This window comes from Apium graveolens, chromosome 10, assembly GCF_009905375.1.
Source record: "Apium graveolens cultivar Ventura chromosome 10, ASM990537v1, whole genome shotgun sequence".
Taxonomy (NCBI): Eukaryota; Viridiplantae; Streptophyta; class Magnoliopsida; order Apiales; family Apiaceae; genus Apium; species Apium graveolens.
This window is the reverse complement of record NC_133656.1, coordinates 20320094-20329246: the sequence shown is the minus strand read 5'-3', so window position 1 is coordinate 20329246 and position 9153 is coordinate 20320094. Positions and strand designations below refer to the sequence as shown.

Sequence of the window (9153 nt, the reverse complement as noted above, 5' to 3'; positions counted from 1 at the left end):
AAAGGTTAGATGCAATAATTACAGGCAAAGTAGACGCTTCACCTAAAAATGCATACCTCAAGTGCTCAGGTAAAGGCTTAAGCTCAAGAGTAGGATCTTCCTCAATAGATGGCTTGAGGCATTTCGGAGAACTTTTCAATTCCTCTAATCCAAAAGATTCAAAAGGCATGTCCATCTTTCGCTTCCAAGGAGAAGCATTCAAATATTGCAAGTGCTCGTCACCCTCGTCATCTTCACTATCAGAATTCCCCATTAAAGCCTTCTCTAAGGCATCGGACCTTAAAAAATGATCGAGCTCAGAATTAACCACAGTATCGACCATTTCCACCTTAAAACACTCCTTATTTTCTGTAGGGAATTTCATGGCATTGAGCAGATTAAAAGTCACATCCTGATCCATCACTCGCATGGTAAGCTCACCTTTTTGCACATCTATCAAGGTTCGGCCAGTCACCAAGATAGGTCTTCCCAAGATTATGGGAATCTTTTTATCCTCCTCAAAATCAAGAATTACAAAATCAGTAGGGAAAATGAGTTTATCCACCTTGACCAATACATCCTCCACAATACCTCGCGGATATGTAATAGAACGATTGGCCAAATGCAAAGTCATGTATGTAGGCTTTGGATCAGGAAAGTTGTATAGACATTTATCAAACGACACCTCTTCAATGGTGCAAGGAATAGTGAAGCTTCCAGGATCTTTAAGTTTTGGAGGCAATTTCGGTTGCAGCACAGCGCTGCATTCCTCCGTGAGAGCAACGGTCTCTAAGTCATCAAGATTCACCTTTCTAGAGAGAATATCTTTCATAAATTTCGCGTAACTAGGCATTTGCTCAAGAGCTTCAGCGAAAGGTAAGTTGATATGAAGTTTCTTGAACACCTAGAAACTTTGCAAACTGCTTATCCAGTTTCTTCTTTTGCAGCCTCTTAGGAAAAGGAGGTGGAGGATAGATCTGTTTCTCCCATGTATTACCCTCAGGAGGAGTGTGCTCAACAGTTGTCTTCCTTGGTTCCACTCCTTCTGCTCTTCTTCTTCATCAGCCTCCACTTCAGTACTTGGAGTTTTAGCTACTTCAGGATTTGCAACCTTACCAGACCTCAATATAATTGCCTTAACATGCTCTTGAGCTTCCTTCTTGCCTGGCACTTCAGTATCGTTTGGAAGCATGCTAGGTTGGCGATTAAGTAATGCATTCACAATTTGCCCAATTTCTTTTTTCAAGGTCTTGATAGAGACAGCTTGGCTCTTGCACATGAGTCTCAACTCCTCCAATTTAGGTTTTTCGTTAGCTTGAGGTAGCTGTTGAAGTTGTTGCTTCGGGGCATATTACGGTTGCAGAAAACGAGGAGGGTTATATTTCCTTACTATATATGGCAGATAAGATTGTTGCACCGCATTCTGACGGTTGCTCCAACTGAAGTTAGGATTCTGGTATTCATTGGCTGCTATTAGCTCAATCAACTCGTAAGCTTCATTGTATCTTTTAGCCCATAAGGCTCTACCAGATGCTGCATCAAGCATAGGTCTAGAATGTGCACCTAGACCATTGTAGAAACAGTTTATGATCATCCAATCAGGCATGCTGTGGTATGGGCACTTCCTTAGCATCTCCTTGTAACGATCCCAAGCCCCACACAGAGATTCACCAGTTTGCTGAGAAAACAGAGTAAGAGCATTCCTGATTGCAGCAGTCTTCACCATAGGAAAGAATTTAGTGAGAAACTTTTGAGCATGGTCCTCCCATTTGGTGATGGACCCCGGTGGTAGAGAATGTAACCAACACTTCGCTTTGTCCCTCAAAGTGAATGGGAATAGTCGCAGCTTAATGGCATCTTCAGACACACAGTTGAACTTGAAAGTGTCACATATCTCGATGAAATCCCTGATGTGCATGTTTGGGTCTCCAGTAGGATTACCCCCAAACTGAACTAAGTGTTGTATCATCTGAATCGTGCTCGACTTGATCTCAAAAGTGTTAGCCTTGATGGCTGGCCTGATGATGCTTGACTGAATGTCATTGATCTTAGGCTTAGAAAAGTCCCTCAAAGCCTTAGAATTATCTTCTTGCTCCTCCATCTCTAATTAAGGCGGTTCTTCAAATTTCTCTTCTTCAGCTACTTTCTCTTTGTCCTCAAAAACTTCCCTATGTTCAACTACTAATTCTTCCTCGTCTTTTTCCAGAATTCTCCTACGAACTCGTGAATGCGTTTGCATAAATGATCGCTAGATTACCTGAAAGATAATAAGAAAGAAAAAGTATGTGAGTAATAATGTCAGATTTAATGAACTTTAATGATCACTGATGACAAACATATAAAATATTAGTTAACACTGCAGTCCCCGGTAGCGGCACCAAAAACTTGTTAGGGCAAAACACGCGCTAATAATTCACGCAAGTATACGCGTTCGCAAGTAATATAGAATCTTTTCTAGTTCGTTCCCACAAAGAGTGAATTGGTTAACTTATGTAATTTATGCACCTATGCACCGATGATATGGCTATTATCCAATATTAAGACGATAACAATTTTGGGTTGTTTATACTAGGAATTATACTAATGATTATACAAAGAGAGTAAAGATTATTGTGAATTATATGAGCCAAACATGGGATTCCAACTTCATTGAATACTTCATTCAATAGTCTTATTGTTCTTAACCTTAGCATGCAATGGTGATGACACTAATCAAATAACACGGAACCGCTAATCACCAACTGTCGTTGCACGAAGAACATACTAACAGACATCCACAAAAGAGATAGAAGCTGAATAGACACCAATGTCATTGAGACCCTACATGTCTGTAGAATTTGACAACATAAAGGTTTGAAGCACAAGTTATCTATCATGATTACACATGGCAAGTAAGATGGGTAAAACTACCTACGAATCATGCATAACAATAACAGATGAACCTATGCTAGCATGGCAAGTTCTAAATCCTTAAATTCACTGTCGCTTCATTAAGAATTAACACGCTATCTTACAAGTTCGCGACTCTTATAAGACGAATAAGCACAACCAATACTAGGCTATCATACAATTAACACACACTAAGGCATACAAACAATTTAACTAAAGAAATCAATAAATAAATCCACTAGAACCCCATGATAATGATTAGCCCATAATCGGACTCATCATCAACGTGGGTTCCGATGAAAGCATGGTATAATAAACATAGTCTTTATAACGAATTAATAAAACCAAGTACGAAACAAGAGTAAGGTTCACAAAATAAGAAAACTAGCATCCAAGTTGCAAATTAGAACAAAGATTCACAAGTAAAAATAAGATCTTCTTCGTCTTCGTTGAATCCTTGCTAAAACGGTCTTCTTACGGCTCTCCTTGCGCTCTAGTACGTCTCTCTATTAAAAATGATCTTATTTAAATATATATATAAAAGCCCTAAACAATCTGGAAGTCTTCCCTTTTAGAATCAAATTAGAACAGGATTCTTGAATTCGGCACCGGTGCGGTCACGCGCTATCACAGCGCGGGCGCGCTATCATAGTGTGGGCACGCTATCACAGCGTGGGCGCACTGTCTTTCTAAAATCTTGGCGCGGCCGCGCGCTATCACAGTGTGGGCGTGCCGTACTTCTGGGAAAAACTCAGATTTCATCCTTTTCCAGCAGTTGAAGGGGTCGTGAACTTTGCTGAGTGCTATTTCTTTGTTTGTTCAAAAAATGAGTCCCTAGTTCTTGGAATTTATTCTTTGTAGGCTGTTGTTGGGAAAGCCTAAATCTTAACGTGTTCCTTGGTCATGGTTTCCTTATATAGAGAATGAGGTAGTATTTGCCCGTGGATAGCCGGATGGTGAAACCTAACATACATGCTTCATTTTACAGAATAGCTAGATTCATCTCGGTTCTGAACAAACATGGCTGGTTAGGTGGGGCTAGTGTTATGATGCAACTGTTGGGGCCTCAGTATGCCAAGCTTGAAGCATCTCGGTGACCTTCGACTACCGGTGGCTAAATGGTGCGGTTGAAAGGGTCGTGAACTTTGCTGAGTGTTATATCTTTGTTTGTTCGGAGCAGGCGGCCTTAGTTCTTGGAAGTGAATGGTTTACTTTGTGATACGGGCTTAGCAGTTCATGTTTCCTTCATTTGTTATGGTCAAGTCCTTTCTACACTTTGGGTCTTTTTGGGATTGTACATAATGTGTGTTGCAGGAATTTTGTACGTGTAGCGCATGAGTGGTGGTTGGTTTGTTCCGGTCGGTCGGTTCCCTGCCTTGGCAGCGACAATCGCTTGTTCAAATTACTTCAATTCTGCCCGAGTGCTAAATATTTAGCTTTGGGTTGGCCTGGCCCCCTATGCAGCATACCTATTTTGACAGAATTCTCAAGTCTCATAGTCACACCTCTATCTCGGTCTAATTGTTTGGTGCGAGGTAGACCTCGAAGCTCACCTGGATGCCTGTCCTTGCTTTGCGATTTAAGCTAGCAGGCATCGGATACCCATGTGTCGCTCAAAGTCTTATATATGGAAACATGTTCGACTTGGGGTATTTGCCCCTTTTATGCCTGAAATTATTGTCCCTTACGGAAGCCTGTCGTGCCTTGCATTGACTAAAGGATGGTTTTTGTCCCTTGCTCATGTGGAGCCGGCAACAAAGAGGAATGTTACCTGGTTGATCTCGCCAGTAGTCATATGCTTGTCTCAAAGATTAAGCCATGCATGTGTAAGTATGAACTAATTTAGACTGTGAAACTGTGAATGGCTCATTAAATCAGTTATAGTTTATTTGATGGTATCTGCTACTCAGATAACCATAGTAATTCTAGAGCTAATACGTGCAACAAACCCCGACTTCTGGAAGGGATGCATTTATTAGATAAAAGGTCGACGCGGGCTCTGCTCGTTGCTTCGATGATTCATGATAACTCGACGGATCGCACGGCCCTCATGCCGGTGATGCATCATTTAAATTTCTGCCCTATCAACATTCGATGGTAGGATAAGGGCCTACTACGGTGGTGACGGGTGATGGAGAATTAGGGTTTGATTCTAAAGAGGGAGCCTGAGAAACAGCTACCACATCCAAGGAAGGTAGCAGGCGCGCAAATTACCCAATCCTGACACGGGGAGGTAGTGACAATAAATAACAATATCGGGCTCTTTGAGTCTGGTAATTGGAATAAGTACAATTTAAATCCCTTAACGAGGATCCATTGGAGGGAAAGTCTGGTGCTAGCTACCGCAGTAATTCCAGCTCCAATAGCATATATTTAAGTTATTGCAGTTAAAAAGTTTGTAGTTTCATTTGGGTGCCAGGGGAAGATGAGATTGGTAATTCTGAATTGGTGAAAGTTTATATTGTTTACCCTCAGCTGCCTTATTCTCGCAGCTAGTGTAAAGCATTTGGTCATTCTTTCTGCAGATGTGCTAACAATCCCAATGCTACAAAGCCTACTCCCTGGAACAGACCCTCTGGCGTCACTCAAGCAAAGACTAAAATCCCTAGGCAAGCAGTCAATACTAAGGGCAAGGAACCTGTCTTAAATGACCACAATGAACGAAATGAGCAAAGTGACCAAATTGTAAACCCTGTTGAGCAGCAAGTTGGTGAATTTAATTCTGTGATTGTTGATGAATTTTTGGGTTGTGATGTTGTTCTTGATGATGATCAGAATATTGAAGATGTTCTTAATGGTGATGATCTTGAAACCTTTGAGACTAAATTGATCAATACAGCGGATGAGCCTATTGCAGATGCTCAAATTACTGATATTGTTGAAACTGGAATTACTACTGATGGCAATATGGTGACTGAATTGGTTGGTGATATTGAACCTAGCAAAGCTGGAGCTGATTCTACTAAATCCTGTTGCATACCTGTTGTTGGTAGCAAAACTGTGCATTTTGGAACTGTTGAGGAGCTGTGCACAAATTCCGAGTTGCACAAATCACCTGTCAACCAGAAAAGAAGAAGAGGAAGAATCCATGATGTTGTGTTAGCTCCTTTGGTCCCTATTGCTTCTCAAACAATTAACACTACACATACTCGAGCTGTGGTGATTGCTCTTAGTGCCTCAGCCCCTTTGCCACCAAAATTAAAAGCCATTGTTGATGATGAAGGGTTTACTCAGTTAACCTATAGAAAAAGTCCTATACAGAGTCCAAGGCATAGCCCCGGACAAGGTAACAAACTGGCTTCTAGGCCAGCAATTCTCAAATGTTTACAATGAGGTTTGCCTCATGGAACGTATGGGGCATCAACAAGGGCCCCCATCGAAAAGAAGTGCAGAATTTTATTTCTTCTCATAAACTGGATTTATGGTTATTTTAGAAACTAAAGTCAAGCTACCTAATGCTATAGGCATTTCGAAGAAAATCAACAAAAATTGTGAATGGATATTTAACTATGAGTATCATCACAATGGAAGAATCTGGGTGGGTTGGGACCCTAATGTTTGGGTGCTTTCTGTGCTCTCAAAATCAGGTCAACATATCTCTTGTTATGTTAGGTTTATTGAGAAAGATTTGAGCATGATTGTCACCTTTATTTATGCGTTTAATGATGTTATTTATCAAGTCTCTTAATAAGCCCACATCTTGTCTTTTAGTACTACCTCAATGCCTTGGACTTTAATTGGCGATTTTAATTGTATAACTAGACTTACTGAAGTTTCTGGTGGGAGAGAATGTTGGACTCCAGACATACAGACCTTCAAAGATTGTCTTTTTGATAGTGGTCTGTCCTCAATGCGTACTGTTGGGGATAGATTTAATTGGTTTTACAAAAGATCCCATGACCTTGTTCATAAACGATTGGATCGAATGGTGGTAAATTCTAACTAGTTCAATACCTTTTCTGAAGGTAGTGTTGAGGTTAAGAACAGGGGTCTAATGGATCATAATCCATTGCTTTTTTAGGAGCCAATGCAGCTTCAAAAACATGGGAAACCCTTTCAATTCTTCAACTACATGATCGAGATCCCAGGGTTTTTAGACTTAGTGTCTTCAGCTTGGTCCTTACATTGTGAGGGTACTCCTATGGCTCAATTTAGTGCTAAGCTCAAGCACACCAAGCTTTTGCTAAAACAGCTCAACAGAGATCATGGCAACATCCAATCTAATGTGATTGTGGCTCGTAATGCTCTTGTAGATTTTCAAGTTTCTTCAAGTTCTTCTTCTGATTCTGGGGTTTTAGATGCAGAAAAAATCCTCATTGCTAATCTTAACAATGCTTTGCTTCAAGAAGAATCTTTCTTGCTTCAAAAAGCTAGAGTGAAATGGTTACATCTTGGGGACAATAACAACTGGTTTTTTCACCATCAATGCAAAGTTAACTGGAACAGAAACAAGGTCCTTGCCCTTGTTGATGGTGAGGGTAATATTGTGCATGGCCAAAATAAATGTGCTCAGGTTGCGGTTCACTTTTTTTCTCAGTTTCTTGGTAGTCCCTGTCAACAAGAATCTTTGGACCTCTCTTTGGTTAATTGCAAGGAGTTAAGTGAAGAACAATCTCGTGGTTTAACAGCTCGAATTACTGATCTTTTGATTTATGATACGATCAAGAGAATGAAAAGGAACAAGGAACCAGGGCCTGATGGTGTCAATGTGGAGTTCTCTATTGCTACTTGGCATATTACGGGCATTAGCTTCTGTGATGCAATCAAATTCTTTTTTGCCTCAGGGTCAATGCACTCTGGTATTAACTCGACTTTCATCTCCTTAATTCCTAAAACAGTGGCCCCAACTCGAATGAATGATTTCAGACCCATTTCTTTATGCTCTGTGTTGTACAAATGTATTTCTAAGATCATTTCCATACGTCTTAAGAGCATCATGCCCTCAGTTGTTGATATAGCTCAATCTGCATTTATCCCGGGTCGTTCAATTTCTGACAATGTGTTGTTAGCTCAAGAATTATTTAGAGTCTATGACAGAGAGACTGGTTCACCCAAGTGTGCACTCAAGATAGATCTCCATAAAGCATTCGACTCTCTTAGCTGGGATTTTATTCTAGCAGTTCTTCACAAGATGAGATTTCCTACTATGATGATTACTTGGATAAAATCTTGCATTTGCACGACTAAGTTCTCTGTGAAATTAAATGGGATTATTCATGTGCTATTTTGGAGGAACTAAAGGATTAAGACAGGGTGACCGTATGTCACCTTATATTTTTGCTCTCTGCATGAATATTCTGTCTTGTATTCTCAATGAAAATCCTGTTCATTTCAAGTTCCACTGGCGTTGCAAGGATCTCAAGATCAATCATTTGTTTTTTGCTGATGATGTTCTTTTTTTCTCCCATGGTTCCAGGCGTTCTGTTGAGCATATTATGACTTATATTACCACCTTTTCCATGTGGAGTGGTTTGGTTCCTAGCATAACAAAGAGCACCGGTTTTGTTTGCAACTGTGATAGCAATTTCCTGGATTGGTTTGACACCTTGGGCATCCCGAGAGGTACTCTTCCAGTCAAATTTCTTGGAGTACCTTTAATATCTTCTTAGCTATGTGTAAATGATTGTATGCCCTTAATTGATAAAATCACTTCTCGTATGCACTCTTGGTCTACTCTCTTATTGTCCATGGCAGGAAGAGTTCTTTGTTAGGTCACACACACTTTAGAAGGGGTTGAATACAGTGTTTAGCACAATCAATTTGAATATAAGAACTTAAGTAACAGAAAACTGATTTTATTCAACACAATAAACTCTGTTACAATATGGAACTGTCCTCTCTCAGTGATGAACAAATTATCACGAGAGCTGCTAGAGTTACAAAGAATAATAACTTCGATAATCGTAACACTTATAGTGTAAACTCTATGCCTGTGTTTATATATTACACAGTTACAAGATAATCTTCTAATTGATATGGAATATAATTCTGCTTCCTAAAATATTACAACTAGTTATCTTTTCTTCCAAGTTTTCTATTCTTCATAGAATTCCTTCTTCATGCACAATTCTTTCTGTCTTAGTCTCGATCTTCTTTCCTTTCAATCAGCCGCCTGCCTTATCTAAAAGTCATCTTAAGTCCTGATATTATCTCCTGATAAATATCTTTTGAACCTTAAGTTATGATAACTTAAGTTCTGATATCTTAAGTCCTGTCTTCAGTATAAGTGCTGATTTCCAATTAAGTATTGATATGTCCTGTAAGGTAAGATCTGAAAACTAAACA

The 9153-nt window shown here is 39.9% G+C and overlaps 1 non-coding gene across 1 annotated transcript; it reads left to right on the top strand.

The window, feature by feature from the left end:
- Positions 1-1583: 1583 nt before the first annotated feature.
- LOC141694844 (small nucleolar RNA R71) lies at positions 1584-1690 on the top strand. The gene has a single exon (XR_012564126.1). It is a non-coding gene; the product is annotated as a small nucleolar RNA R71 (small nucleolar RNA).
- Positions 1691-9153: the final 7463 nt, after the last annotated feature.